Below are 15,993 nucleotides of genomic sequence, written 5' to 3'. Positions count from 1 at the left end.
ATTATAAAATGAAATAAATATTGCAACAAAATGAGCAACAGTGATCTTCCACCAGTGCTGCCGCTACTACTTCAATCGAAGTATTTTGCTTCATTTTCACAAAATTTACTTCGTCACTCCTTCTTTCAAAAATCTGCTTCACTTTTGGTTCTGCTTCAAATTTTTAAATTTTTCCCCATATTACCTAATTGTTTTTCCTATTCCTTTAATTACGATGAACATAGCGGTTTTAATCATTGACTTATTAACCGATGTGGACCAATTTTTGCATAGTTGTTAGAGACCATATACTTACACCATGTACCAAATTTCAGCCAGATCGGATGAAATTTGGTTCTCTTAGAGGCTCTGCAAGCCAAATCGGGGGATCAGTTAATATGGGGGCTATATATAATTATGGACCGATGTGGACCAATTTTTGCATGGTTGTTAGAGATCATATGCTGAAGCCATGTACCAAATTTCAGCTGGATCGGATGAAATTTGTTTCTCTTAGAGTCCCCGCAAGCCAAATTTGAGGGTCCGTTTATATGTGGGCTATACGTAAAAGTGGACCGATATGGCCCATTTGCAATACCATCCGACCTACATCAATAACAACTACTTGTGCCAAGTTTCGTTCGGAAGTTAGCGTTTTTCAACAGACGGACGGACGGACGGACATGCTCAGATCGACTCCGAATTTCACCACGACCCAGAATATATATACTTTATGGGGTCTTAGAGCAATATTTCGATGTGTTACAAACGGAATGACAAAGTTAATATACCCCCCATCCTATGGTGGAGGGTATAATAAAATGAATTCTATTGTTTGTTTTCAAAAATGTATGCTACTTCAATTTTATTCAATCTACTCCACTTTTTTCCAAAATCTACTTCACTCAATCTGTCACTAGCGGCAACACTGTCTTCCACCCAAAATTACACATATTAGATGAACAAAAATCTGTGTAACATACGCACACAACAATAGACAATAGAGAGACCGTGAGAATAAAAGCAAAAACAAATAACACTACAAACAAAGACAAGACGATGTTACAAAGCTACAACACCCAACTGGTAAATTTTACATCAAATCAGTGTTGCCAGGTTGGGGGTTTCCCCCCCCCCAAATTTAGGGTTTTTTACACGTTTAGGGGGATTTTTAGGGGTAACATTTATTTGGGGGATTTTTGGGGGTAAAAAATTATTTTAGACCCTATAAAGTGGAGCAATTCTCAACAAAATTTAGAACAATTCTGGCATGAATTTTGAAAAAAATGAGGGAAGTCAACCCATGTTCTTAAATACAAACAAGTATGTTAAGCAATGACATTCTGTTTTAATATTTGATACAATTAAAAATAAATTAAGATAATGGTATTGTAACATTAAATTATTGGTCTCATAATTTCACGCCTACAATTTTGGCGAATAATGTATATATTTACTGAACTTTAATTTTTGTTTATTTTTTATTTCTATTAATTATATTTTATAAGCCGTTGTTTTAATTAATTTGATTTGAAAGATTTATACATTGAATTATATTGTTTTGTCTGCTCTTTATATTGATATACATTTTATTATTATACCCATAGAAAAATTACTTTCCTCAGGAACGAAAATTTAGACAAATAAACCCGAATTTGTGGATAGTGGTATAATGACGTTATCTACTGATTTTTATTTACTTCAAAAGAAATTTTGTTCTTCAGAAAAGAAAAATCTTTCAGTATATATATTTGTGTTACATTTAATTTGCAAAGTGTATCACTGCAGGATTTTTTAACGAAATTTGGGACACCTTTTTGGCTTATTAACATTCTTAAATTTTTTGGGGGTTTTTGAAAAAAGTCTAGACCAATTTAGGGGTTTTTTCTTAAGATTTGGGGGGAAGAATCCAAAATCACCTGGCAACACTGCATCAAATATGCATTTGCTGCGTATTATAATATTACATTTAATTTGCAAAGTGTATCACTGCAGGATTTTTTAACGAAATTTGGGACACCTTTTTGGCTTATTAACATTCTTAAATTTTTTGGGGGTTTTTGAAAAAAGTCTAGACCAATTTAGGGGTTTTTTTTCTAAAGATTTGGGGGGAAGAATCCAAAATCACCTGGCAACACTGCATCAAATATGCATTTGCTGCGTATTATAATATTAATTTTGTTCATACTATAAACAAATAAAAAGTACCAAAATAGCCATTAAAGTTTTCCATTGCAAGTGTATTTCATTTATTAATTGCTTAAGTCCGGTGGCGAAATTTTCGCTATCCATGAGACATTGCCATATTTTTCTTATAACATGTTACTCACTTATTTGGAAAAAAAAATGAAAACAATCGATCACATCACCCTTACGGTTCGCTTGGACTATATACCGGGCTATATAGCCCGTTATGCAGCTCTTGCTAAAATTTCTGTTGCATGTCGATAATACATTTTTACCCGTATTTATTGTTGTTGTTATTATTATCAAAGAATAAAGGGCACCTTATACGGTCGGATAAACCTTGCGACACAACACGTTGCGGTGACAAATCCGATAGTATAAGGTCATGTTCGAATGTTGCGGGGACGTGTTGGCATAAAATCAAAACAACTTTGATTTTTTCTGGTTGGGTAGCACAAATCAGTAGGTGTAAGGGGATGTTCGCCAAACATTGTCAAAAACAAATCTAGCTTTACGCTAAAAACAGGCATTTCTGCAATGAAATTAATGATATATTGCTAATTCTGATGGGAAATTAAAGAAATATACAAATCTAAACCAGAATTATGGCAAAAACGTAGAAAAATTCCACTTCCATTCAATGGAAAGCCAGGCGAGAGGTATTTTGAAATTCATAAAGTAATTTGTAATATATTAAATGTGGATTACTTCAGGAATCATTGTTTTGCAACATATAATCGGATTTCTATTATTTTCTTCCATTTTTTCAGTAAAAAATTGTTTCTTCTAATATAACTCTTCATACATCATCGTTGCATGTTTATGCTTCTTCTTATTTTTTCATGTTGTCATCATATTTGTTCGTGCAGTGTAAGGACAAAACTTGAACGAACACACAACAAATAGACGAACGTCTGTCGTAGTGGTTATCCGACCGTCTAAGGTCCGCTTAATGTAAACAGTCAGTCGATAAAAACCGCTAACAAAATTTTTGGTAGCAAAGAGGTGCGTATCGGCTTTAAGAGAGAAAAATATAAAGTGCCAATGTGATATAAGAAAAAACTCATTAAAGAAAGAAAGTAAAACTCCATGAAAATGTGCCGTAAAAACTGATAAATGAACAATTTGACAATCGCGAAAATTTAATTAAAAACGTATTTCTTATAAGAAAATTTGGCAACACTGTAAAGTTTTTGTTTTTCAATCAAAAATTAAAAACAAACAAGTACAGTAGAAAGTATGGCGGAGCCAACTATAGCATATCCTAAACCAAAGACAATAAACTCTAGGAAGATAGGAAATTAGCTACTGAGGAGATCAAACCATTTACCGTGTTAGTTTCATACTCGAACCAAACGCGTATACTACAAGTATTGACATAGCATTAAAATGCAAATAAAAAGAAATTAAGTGCACGAAATAAATTTCCTTAAAAGGGAAAATGTAATTTTTTTGTTGTTGCCTAAAATTTAACATTGTTTCATTAAGAAAATTAAGATTTTCAAGATTTTAAAAACTAAAAACGAAAAACAAATAAAAAAATTACAAACATGTATGGAACTAACATGGTAAATGCAACATTTGGTATGACGTAAGCCAATTTCCTATCTTCCTCAAGTTTATTGTCTTTGTCCTAAACCACCCCTACTGAATTAGTAAACATAAGGATTTGGCTAAACTCTAGTTTAGCTATACTTCTCAGATTTCTTCCAAAACTTCATAGATGGTAGAACTCTAATAGTAGATTACAACAACAATTTTTTTCCTAGCTGTAACCGGTTATTCGGTTCTAAAGTCCAAGTAAATAATTGTTAATAAAACCGGTTCTGGTGAACCGATTACTTTGAAATATACATCTCTAGCAAGCTAATTATAACCCCTTTTAAATTATGCATAAATCGATCTATTTGTAGTTAACATTTTTACCTATCCGTCATAGTTAAATTTAAACGGATATCACCACTAAAACCGTAGATATTAACCGGTTTATATTCATGTCCGGTGTACAAAGAAAATTGAAATTTTTTTTCAAAAAAATCGTGCGAATTTTTTGAAAAAATTTTTCGCCTGTGGCGCTTTGTACATTCAAATTGTAGTTAAAACCGGAAATATTTATTCATTTGCATCAATAGCCAGATTAAAAAAAACTTTCCGTCTGAGGCGCCGATTTATATCGATATCCGTTAAAAAAACAAGTTCGCCAGCGGCGCTTTTTATATCAATTTTTTTTTTAGAACCGGATATATTAACAGATTTATATCCATATCCGGTCCATATCCATATCCATATTTATCACAATGGACTGAATAGTCTAAGTGAGCCTGAATCTTAATCGGGCTGCCACTTTAACCTAACCTAACATATCCGGTTTAAAAAGATTTTTTTTTTCAAAAATTCGCGTGGTTTTGTCTTTGCAAAATGTGACTTTCCAAACAAACGATTCACTACAACCATGTTGCTATAACCGGTTTAAAAACACTTCTGTTTTATTCAACCCGAAAAAACAACTTATAAATTAAAATTAGTATAATAGTTTACTATGCAACGGATACAATTAAATTCATTGGCGCATAACTCCGGTTCTGGCAGAGATATCTGCCTAAATGCTACATTTTCAACCGGTTACTTAGTACCTTTACATTGACCACTTTTTGATTTATAGGCAGTTTTATAAAAAAAAACCGGTTCGAAAATTCACATTTATTAACGTAGACCGATAGCCAGAAAAATTTAGGTCATACCTCATTTGAAAGGTGATACCTTTACCCTTCTAGTGATGTACATATAAAAGCAATCGGTTCAGTAGAACCGGTTTTATTAACGAATATTTACTTATACTTTAGGCTCGAATAACCGGTTATCCGGTTACCACCGCAAACCGGTTACTTGCTATTCCGACATAAAATTTAATTCTCTATCGACGCAAAAAACCAAATAAAAATTTTGAGTGGTATAGCTAAACTAGAGTTGCTCCTTTGCAGGTTTGGTTGATATTACAGGAGATTACCCTGTGTAAATAAATAAGGACACTATGGTCAAAAATAAAGGTTATTGGGGGCAATTTTTTGAAAATCGGGCGCTACATATATATGGGAGCTATATTTAAATCTTAACCGATTTCCATGATTTTTTGCACACATACTATAGAAGATTATAGTAACCCAACTTTGAGTACGATCGGTTGATAAATAAGGGTTTTATGGCCAAAATTGGAAAATTCGGTCAATACATATATATGAGAACTATAGCTAAATCTGAATCGAATTCGATGATTTTTGCACATACAGTAAGTACTATCGAAAATTAGATTTGGCCAACTTTGAGTAAGACCGCTTGCTAAATAAGGCCCTTATGGCCAAATTTGGGAAAATCTGGCGATACATATATATGGGAGCTATATTTAAATCTAAACCGATTTCGATGAAATTTTGCAAACTTAAAGGTTGATAAATTAGATTACTTTGTGGCGGATCGGTTAGTAAGTGAACGCAATCTGACCCCATTTATCGAAATCGGGCGATACATATATATGGGAGCTATATCTAAATTTGATCCGATTTGTTCCAAATTCAATAGTGTTTGTGCTTGTGCCAAAAAAAGCTATATACCAAATTTCATCAAAATCGGTTACAATTATCAGTCGGAATCCTGCGAACAACAAATACATGGACAGACACCAAGAGCTAGATCGACTCAGTAGGTGATTTTAAGTCGATCGGTATATATTTTATGGCAGGTACATTTTTTCTCAGATCAAAGTTATACCCTGTGGTTATGTGGTTTAGGGTATAAAAACATAAAATTCAGAAACAAACATGAAATCTTTATTTGAATCGATAGTACGGTCCATATAATTTAATATTTTAAGATTATTTCATGCAAATGTTAGGTTAGGTTAGGTGGCAGCCGGATGTATCAGGCTCACTTAGACTATTCAGTCCATTGTGATACCACATTGGTGAACTTCTCTCTTATCACTGAGTGCTGCCCGATTTCATGTTAAGCTCGATGACAAGGGACCTCCTTTTTATAGCCGAGTCCGAACGGCGTTGCACATTGCAGTGAAACCACTTAGGGAAGCTTTGTAACCATCAGAAATGTCACCAGCATTACTGAGGTAGGATAATCCACCGCTGAAAAACTTTTGGTGTTCGGTCGAAGCAGGAATCGAACCCACGACCTTGTGTATGCAAGGCGGGCATGCTAACCATTGCATCATGCAAATGTTGACCGCGACTGCGTACCATTCCCAAAAATAGTATGAAAGAACTACTGTAAATCAGAGATAGTCTGTTTCAAACTTTTTATACCCTCCACCATAGGATGGGAGATATATTAACTTTGCCATTCCGTTTGTAACACATCGAAATAATGCTCTGAGACCCCATAAAGTATACATATTCTAGGTCGTGGTTTTTTGATTTGATTTTTTCGTGAGCATGATTTTGCAGAAATTTTATTTCTCCCGCACGCTCACACACGAAATATTTATTTTAGTCCCATTCACGCACATTCAAGAGAGTTGCTTTGGATTTTGTTCACGACTCACGCCTCTAATGTAGATTAAATTTTTTTTTTCAATTTTCGCAGGAGTTCATTCATTCTTCCTATAAAACAATTTAGTTTGTTTTCGGTTGTATAAATATGTGTTTGAAAATGCTCAAAACAAAGATTTCGCATTTATTCCGCGCTAACGTTTTTTATATGGAGTATAACAGTTTTTCGTGCGAAAACATGATCTTAGTACTAGGCTTAAACCAGGATCAATCTAAGATTCCATAGGACCTTTTTTCCATCATTTATCGAAATACCTATATATTGACAGTGCAATTTGCATCATATGGGATCAATATTATGTCCTCTCTGACACACAGTCATGTGAGTGATACTATTCTAATAGACTACATTTTGTAGATATACAGACATAGAATTGTTGACCAGTCAATCTGGTTCTAACAACCTAGATTCATGTCATAGCATGATGGGAAAATATGTTCTTGTGTTTGTCCAAACATCTTAAGATGACTCTCATGGGAACAGGATTTGTTGCAACTTGCATAAATCATGACTTTTTATTTGTTTGAGTGTCTCTGTTCGTCCGCCTCTCAGTCCATCCGTCTCACTATGCATTCTTGTTTTATTTGTTTAGTGGTGATACTACATTCGGAATTAGTTACGTTTTCAGTGCATGGCCACCATTATGTTGTAGTCGGCAACATCGTACCTCGAAGATAACCGTGTACATTCACATACATGAGCTTTCATATGGACACATTGCCCCTTCTGTACTAGTAAACATTGCAGTCTGCCATCAATGTTTCGACCAAACGAAATCTTTGGACAATATACGTGTGTATGAATGTATTTATTTGGCAAACAGCAACAAATTGCAATGCAGTAACAATAATAAGAGGAAGAAGAAGAACAACAACAAAAGAACAAAGCAAAGAGGCATGAAATCTACTGCAATAACAACAAAAGTGCATCATGTGCAACGACGACTTTTAGAAATTGGGTTATTGGCGCACATCAACAATTTGTTGCTGTTGTTGTTGCTGTTCGATACCAGTAAAGTGAGTGAGTGTTGAGACTATGTCATGTGTAATGTTGAATTGTACTAGGTTTGATATCTGAATTTATAATTTAAAATGGGCATGGATCACAAGGAGTTTTGATTTCAGATATCAGTGAAACTCTTCATCTCTCTTATCCTAGGTTAGGTTAGGTGGCAGCCCGATGTATCAGGCTCACTTAGACTGTTCAGTCCATTGTGATACCACATTGGTGAATTTCTCTCTTATCACTGAGTGCTGCCCGATTTCATGTTAAGCTCAATGACAAGGGACCTCCTTTTTATAGCCGAGTCCAAACAGCGTTCCACATTGCAGTGAAACCACTTAGAGAAGCTTTGAAACCCCTCAGAAATGTCACCAGCATTACTGAGGTGGGATAATCCACCGTTGAAAAACTTTTTGGTGTTCGGTCGAAGCAGGAATCGAACCCACGACCTTGTGTATGCAAGGCGGGCATGCTAACCATTCCACCACGGTGGCTCCCTAAGTCCTGTTAGAATGTTCAGGGTCTGCAGTCCGAAATATTTGTCTGCCCTCTCTTTGGCAAGTAAACCCAATCATTTTGTTTATTAATAAGCTGATTAACCCTCTAATGCCCCAATTTTTTTGCCAGCTGAATAAATATTCTATGTTAACGACACAAAAGCAAGTAAACACATTTGCTTACGGTACTGTTTGGTCCATAAGCAAAAACAGTACCGGTGTCGCCCCCATGTAATCCGATCTCCTTATTAGACTTCTTTGGTTCTGAACACCGCAATTTTTATCTGATTTGCCTGATATTGGAAATGGGAGGTATTTTAGGTCCACATATAAGTGTGGCGAAGATGATGCGCATCGGTCCATGTTTTGGTATTCCTTCCATATACACCGATCTCCCGATTTGACCTCTAGAGCGTCGATACATCCCAATTTTTATCCGATTTGTCTGAAATTCAAAATCTGGAGGTTTTATAGGTCCGTAAATAGGCGTGGCGCATATGTTGTGAATCGGTCCATGTTTGGGTATAGCTCCCATATAGACCGATCTCCTGATTTAACGATCCATGTTTTGCTATACAGTGAAACCTCTCAAAATTGGACACTCTGTAAAGCGGACACCTCTCTCTCTCACCTTTCGTGAGACGTTTGCTATATTATCACATTAAAATTAACCTCTTTTAAGTGGACACATCTCGAATGTGGACAAAATTAAAGGGACCGTGGATGTCCACTTTTTGAGTACTTTATCAACCTGATACACTTCTTTTTTTGTCATCGCCGATACCAAACCGACCAGATTGGATGACAAATCGTATTATCTCAAAAGCCCATGAGGCCCAAACAACATTTTCAAATCTATGGAATTTTTTCCAACTCTCTATCTCTCACATTTTGATAACCGGTTTCGCAATCTCATGGGCCAATAGGCTCGTTTACAAAGCAACACATTCTTTAAAGTTTTAAAATCTATGGAATTTTTTGTTTTCAACTCCCTATCTCTCCCATTTTGATAACCGGTTTCGCAATCTCATTGAATCTTTTATCATTCTAGAGGGAGTTCATTTTAACATATTTTTATGACCTCATTTCTTGTGGCTGTCCCTGTCAACACCTATCTGCGTTAGCTCTCGAAAAGAACTGTTCCAACAACAACAAAAGCAACCATCAACTTTACGTATTACAAACAAAGGTTTGTTTGTATGTATGTCTGAGATTTTGTCACATTTACGGGTTACCAATTGTTGTTGGCATTTAGGGGGCCCTGTGATGTGGTTGGTTTGACGATGGTGCTCAATGATGATGGGGAGCACTGGTGGGGTTCTTTATCTTGAATTTTTGATTAGCGCTTCGGCATAAATTTGAAAAGCACGTTCGAAATTCTGACTGTCGCTGTAGCTTGCCAACTGAACTGAATGACTTTGGGTGTAGTTGAGAAACATTCTACTTCATCACTTGGAAGATTGTCCACAGGCTGGCTTCTTGGTATGCCTCTTGTGTTATTATTGCTGGCGCGCAGTTGCTGCGTCGAATGGTGAAGCGCGTGATTGTGTGGTTAACCCAAATAATTCTACAACTTGAAAATCTTGAATGTGGCCATAAAAACAGATATGCGTTTTCTTCATCGTTCTCGTAGTCGCATACTCATTTGCCATGGCCCGTTCACAGATTGCCCTCTTAGCCACATACAATCGCAGTCTAATGAATTGCCTGGGAAACACAAATGACTGGACTAGCTGCAGCAGTCACTGAAGTTGTAGCACGATGCCAAGAGACAAACGGATATTAAGAACTACAGTGTCGGTATACAAGGCAGCAGTAACTCTGTAAACTTGAATATCGAAGGCATGGCACAATCAGGTAGGTAGCAAGTCAGGCACGCACTCGAGTATACTCGTAAAGTGGTTCCAAATCCCAGAAACGTGTATGAGATCAACGCAAGTAAAACCAATCTCAAAGAAAAATATGAAAGAAATGGAGCACAGTGAGGCGATATGGATTCCGACTCATTATAAATTAGGAATATTGGAAAATTTTACATTCCAGAGATAGAATCTAGTTAGGTGATAATGAAAATTGGACTCACGGCCTCATTCAGTCCCATTGAGTACAAAACCAAATTTTTAACGTTAAGTTACTGATATTAATGACAAGGGGAGCGAGCACTCGAAGAAATTCATTGGCAGACTTTTCCAATATATAAAGGCTTCAAAGGTTAGGAAGGTAGTGTCAACTTCATGAGTAGGGCAAGTGTGCAAATATAACCATAGCGATAGGCGAACACTTGTTTACGTGTATTTCTTATGGGAAGTCCAAAATCCGCGACGGAATACCGTGACGGTTAGCGGCGTGTCGCCAATTTAAAATCTATCCCAATTCCTAGGCGGAAAATGGTATAGTGTTGTAATCGCCTATCAATTTTTTACTAAGCATTGTTTTTGCCTGGTCATGTCGACAATCTTTTTTTATGATATAACAAATAAAACGATATTACATGTTTTTATCCATCTCCAATATTAAATAATGAAATATCATGCTATATTGACATCAAAAACACTCAGAAACAAGAAAAGAGGAAATTTTTGCCGACAAGCGTATTGTATTTGCCGTCGCGGCAAAAATGTTTCGCCTACCGCCTATCGCTATTATATTTACACACTAAAGCCTAGGACTAAGATCACGTTTTCACGCGAAAAACTGTTATACTCCATATAAAAAAGGTTAGCGCGGAATAAATGCGAAATCTTTGTTTTGAGCATTTTAAAGCAAATATTGATACAACCCTGAATTTTTCGCACGAAAAAAATAGGCAGGTATATTATTTCGCATAAATAAGTTAACATCCCTAGGTTTGAGACCCTATTTACGGAGATATATGAAGATATTCGTTTTTCGCATAAACGAACTTAGTACTAGGCATAAGAGAGAAAGTTTTAGACATTGCCTTCAGGTCAGAAAATATGTCAAACTCCAACCATCCTTATATTTGGTTTAAATGCGTTTCCGAAATAAGGTTAGGTTAATTTATAGAGGATGTCATGAAATCCTTAGAAAGGGAATTGGTTTCCACTTAGACCATGTTGGTCCATTGTGATTCCTCATAGTTGTTTATTTCCTCTTCAGTATCAGTCAGGATTAATTCCATCACATTTGCCGTTTAAAACAAGTTTTCTATGTCTTCCATCCAGAAGCCTTGATAAAGGTATATCCTTCAAATTATAGTCTCGTACATCAGTAATATCCTGAAAGAAAACGAAACCCAATATCTTGTTTCTTCTAAATGATAATCCTGGCCACTAACGCAGAAAATTTTAGGAGTATTCCGTAGAAATTAAATCTCGATTTCGTAAAAGCCATAGTCAAAAACACCAATTTATTGAATTTCAAGAATGTTTTAGTCGAAAAAAGCACGCGTTTCTATATTACGCTTCCACACGAACACTTTCTAGATGAGAAGTTATCGATCGCTTTCGAAAATAATGCGAACCAAAAACTACCAAACAATATTATTTTGCAAAAATTTATTTCTTCAGAAAGTTTTGTTACAATTATATTTCTACAGAAAATTTTGTCAACATTTTTTTCTTTTGGAAAATTTTGTCATTTTTTTTGTGTTTTTGTCAATATTTTATTTCTATAGAAAATTTTGCCAAAATTTTATTTCTATAGAAATTTTTGTCAAATTTGTATTTCTATAGAAAATTTTCTCAAAATTTTATTTCTATAGAAAATTTTCTCAAAATTTTATTTCTATAGAAAATTTCTAAGACGATATAGCCATGTCCGTCTGTCTGTCTGTCTGTTGTAATCACGCTACAGTCTTCAATAATAAAGCAATCGTGCTGAAATTTCGCACAAACTCGTCTTTTGTCTGCAGGCAGGTCAAGTTCGAAGATGTGCTATATCGGTTCAAGTTTTGATATAGTCCCCATATAAACCGACCTTCCGATTTGGGGTCTTGGGCTTATCCAATTTGCCTAGAGGTATTTTATGACCATAAAGAGGTGTGCCAAAAATGGTGAGTATCGGTCCATGTTTTGGTATAGCCCCCTATAGACCGATCTCCCGATTATATTTCTAGGGCTTCTAGAATCCGAAGTTTGTTTCTAATTTGCCTGAAATTGGAAATCTAGAGGAATTTTCGGGCCATAAAGAGGTGTGCTAAAAATGGTGAGTATCGGTCCAGGTTTTGGTATATCCCCCATATAGACCGATCTACCGATAAGGGGTCTTGGGCTTATAGAATCCGTAGTTTTTATCCAATATGCCTGGAATTGGAAATCTAGAGGTATAAATGGTGAGTATCGGTCCATGTTTTGGTTTAACTCCCAAATAGACCGATCTCCCGATTTTACTTCTTGGGCTTTTAGAAGTCATAGTTTTTTTTCAAATTTGCATGAAATTTTAAATCTAGAAGTATTTTAGGAACATAAAGAGGTGTGGCGAAAATGGTGAATATCGGTCCATGTGCACTGATAATGAAAATTGCTTGAAACTGAATTATAGTTTCCAGATTTTACTTCTGGTAATCATTTAAATAATGGGGGTAAAAATCTACAGATGTTAGATTTTAAATCAAGGCGTAATTTCATCGTTTTCTTGCACACTTGCACACGATGTTTATGATTCCTCTAAAACTCAAACAAATATTGTTCTTATAAATCCAGAATCTGATCTAGTCTTCATAGGTAAAATCTTTGAATTTATCTTCGGGAAGTGTACTGGTTGAATTATAATATTTGATTCATGGTGGTGGGTATTTAAGATTCGGCCCGGCCGAACTTACTGCTTTATATACTTGTTATATGTAAAACTTTTTTGACCATACCTCTTAAACTAGGTTAGGTATAATAACAGCCCGATATTTCAGACTCACTTATGTCGATTTCAATTGGCAAAAAAGTGCAACATTCTCGAAATTTATGAAGGGCACTGTCATCGATTTGGGATACTGTATCCCTCACAATACTATGAATGAGCAATAACTTTGGAATGACATTATCATTTGGGCGAAAATACAATGAGGGAAGAAGTAGTATAACACCAAGGCAGCATATTTTTTGCAAATCGAAAACGCCCTTAGACTATTCACAACAATTCTATGTTAAGCTCAATGACAAGCCGCGTCCGAACGGCGTTCCACATTGCGGAGAAATCACTTAGAGAAGCTTTGAGACACTCAGTAATGTCACCAGCATTATTGAGAGGAGATAATACACCGCTGGAAAAACATTTTAGTCTTTGCTCGAAACTGGGCTTGAACCCACGACCTTGTGTATGCAAGGCGGGCATGTAAATCATTACACCACAGTGGATCCCGTAAACTAAGTGTCCTAGAGTGAAAAAGAGGTTAATTCGTGATCACTGCCAAAAAATTGAAAATTCCACCCAAATCCTAAAAAATCAAATCTTTACCCAAGTAATTCAATTCCATTATGAATTACAGTCTTTGGTAGAATGTTGTACGCAATCCATGATGAAGGCTACAAAAGATTCGGCCTGTCCGAACTTTGAGCCGTACATACTTGTTAAATCTTGTAGTTTATTAAACGACATCCTCTATCCTCTGGATATTTAAAGTGTACAAGCTCTTTCGAAACACTGTGCCATTTTCAAATGAGATGCGTGCCTATATAAGACAAGCAAATTAAATGTTTCAAGCAATTCATTTTACCTACCTTATGGCTGGCTGGCATCGTTGGTTTGCTATATGGACAAATTCTAAATGACGAAGTCATTGACAACGGTTGAGATTTACAAGATATGAATAGAAGAGAAACCTCTCGAATCTGTTTACTGGGGCTGGTTATTCGTATTCCTGCATCCATTTATTAATGATAATTTTGAGGTCTGTTCTGTTTGTGGGAAATGTGTGCAAACTAACACTGAAGAACATACTGAGTTAGTTAACTTTCCTTGAAGACATTTATCATAATGTAATTATCATAACGAAAAATCAGTGGACTTAATTAACAGTATCATTATCATATAGAATGGGTTATCAGCTGGCAGATATATAATCAATTTATAAGGTTTGGATCCAAGGAAGCCCCATACATACATACATACTCTTAGAAATACTAAAAGGTTTTCATCCATGCACGATCGAAATTTTAGACAATGAATGATGGCGGATTTCCCAACAATCAATGATCATATACCTCTCCCGAGTGAGTTTTTCTTACGCCAGTAAGATCGTCCTGGGCGAATGGGACCCCAGAACAGATTCCAGAGGGAAATAACTGCTACACCGATGAATCGAATTTGGGTGAGAAGACGGGACCCAGACGCCGAGATCCTATTACGATTACCGAACCACAGATGAATACTGCAGGCTGAAGTGCATGCCATAAGCGTATATGTTAAATGGCTCGGAAATAAGTCGAGGCACAAAACGTGAACATTTTGGCAGATCGATCGTGAACCGTATTGGAACGCAGGTTCATAATCCTCGAATACCCGGAATACGGCAAGATTCGCATCATATGGGCGTCGGAATAAGAGGAAACGTAAAGGTAAATGAACTGGCGATAAGAGCTAGGACACATAGGGAGGTGAACTTAGAAAACTCAAAGCCAATGGAGGAAACGCGTCCAAATTTGATGAATGGACAGGGTAGACACTTAAAGCGATGTGGACCAATGCAATAGTCGGAAGGGCGACGAAAATACTATGGGGTGACCCAGATGAAAAAAGGTTGGAGAACTACTGAAAGAGAATAGGACAACAGTCAGGAAGTCCGTGGGAATAATGAACAGGGTCCTAGAATTGAGAGCAGCAGAGGATTGTGGCATGTAGGTGTTGATTTGGGAATGATGAAGCCTTGGAACTCTACCTTTGTCACTGTTCTGCCTTTGCTAGGCAAAGAGTTAACCATATCGGTGAAGAGCTAATACGGGACCTGGTCCAGTTGGAAAACAGGGACTGCAAGCAAATTAGAGAATATGTTAGAGACACATAGTTGGTCAAAAAAAAAAAAATGGTCAATGTTTTGTTTCCACGTCGGGTTTTGATGAGTCACGTCGACGGGTTCATATAGAACCAAGGGCATCTCTCCACTTTATACGGTCCTTAGCCAATGCTTTGACTTGGTTTCAGCGCATGTTAGAGATGTACACTCAGCTTTAACCACCCGAATCCAGGTATTCCGAGGCCGTCCGGGATTTCTATGTCCCTGGGGATTTCACTCAAGAGCTTGTCTGGCAATATCATCCATGAGAGGACCATGCTTCTCAGAACATGCTCAATCCATGTCTATTTACGTCGTCGGACATAGGCTTCAATTGGCTGACGGTTGGCAATCGCTAATAGTTGGTCGTTTGTGACCCAATTTGCCCAGAAGATTTTAAGTATTTGCTTCAAGCACTTGTTGTGAAATAAGTGAAGCTTTCTGAGGGAGTTTTGTGTAGTCCTCCAAGTGGTGCAGCCGTATAGAAGGGCTGATTTTACGCTACTGTCGAAAATTCTGAGTTTTAAATTTGTCGAGATGTTATTTGCACGCCAAACTCTGTGCAAAGAACGAATGGCGTTTCTGGCCTTATTTATTCTGCCCGATATATAATCTTGTGAGCCTTCATATTTGCTAATGGTGCCACCCAGGTATGAGAAAATTTCAACATCTTCGATTATATTACCGTCGAGTGAGAGCAGTGAGTCGTTGTTGCTTCCAATTCTCATCAACTTTGTTTTTGCTGCGTTAATCTTCAGGCCAACGGCCTTGACATTTCTTGATAGGACTTGGAGTTTCTTTTCAATATCCTCAAATCGGTGACCA

General features: G+C 36.5%; 1 protein-coding gene across 4 annotated transcripts in view; it reads left to right on the top strand.

The window, feature by feature from the left end:
• The window catches only part of LOC142238159 (uncharacterized), a 173,122-nt gene that overhangs the window by 6,743 nt on the left and 150,386 nt on the right, over positions 1–15,993 (top strand). The gene's annotated exons all lie outside the window — the stretch shown is intronic.

This window comes from Haematobia irritans, chromosome 5 (assembly GCF_050003625.1).
Source record: "Haematobia irritans isolate KBUSLIRL chromosome 5, ASM5000362v1, whole genome shotgun sequence".
Lineage (NCBI taxonomy): Eukaryota > Metazoa > Arthropoda > Insecta > Diptera > Muscidae > Haematobia > Haematobia irritans.
The sequence above is the reverse complement of the archived record's forward strand: the minus strand, read 5'-3'. Positions and strand labels throughout refer to the sequence as shown.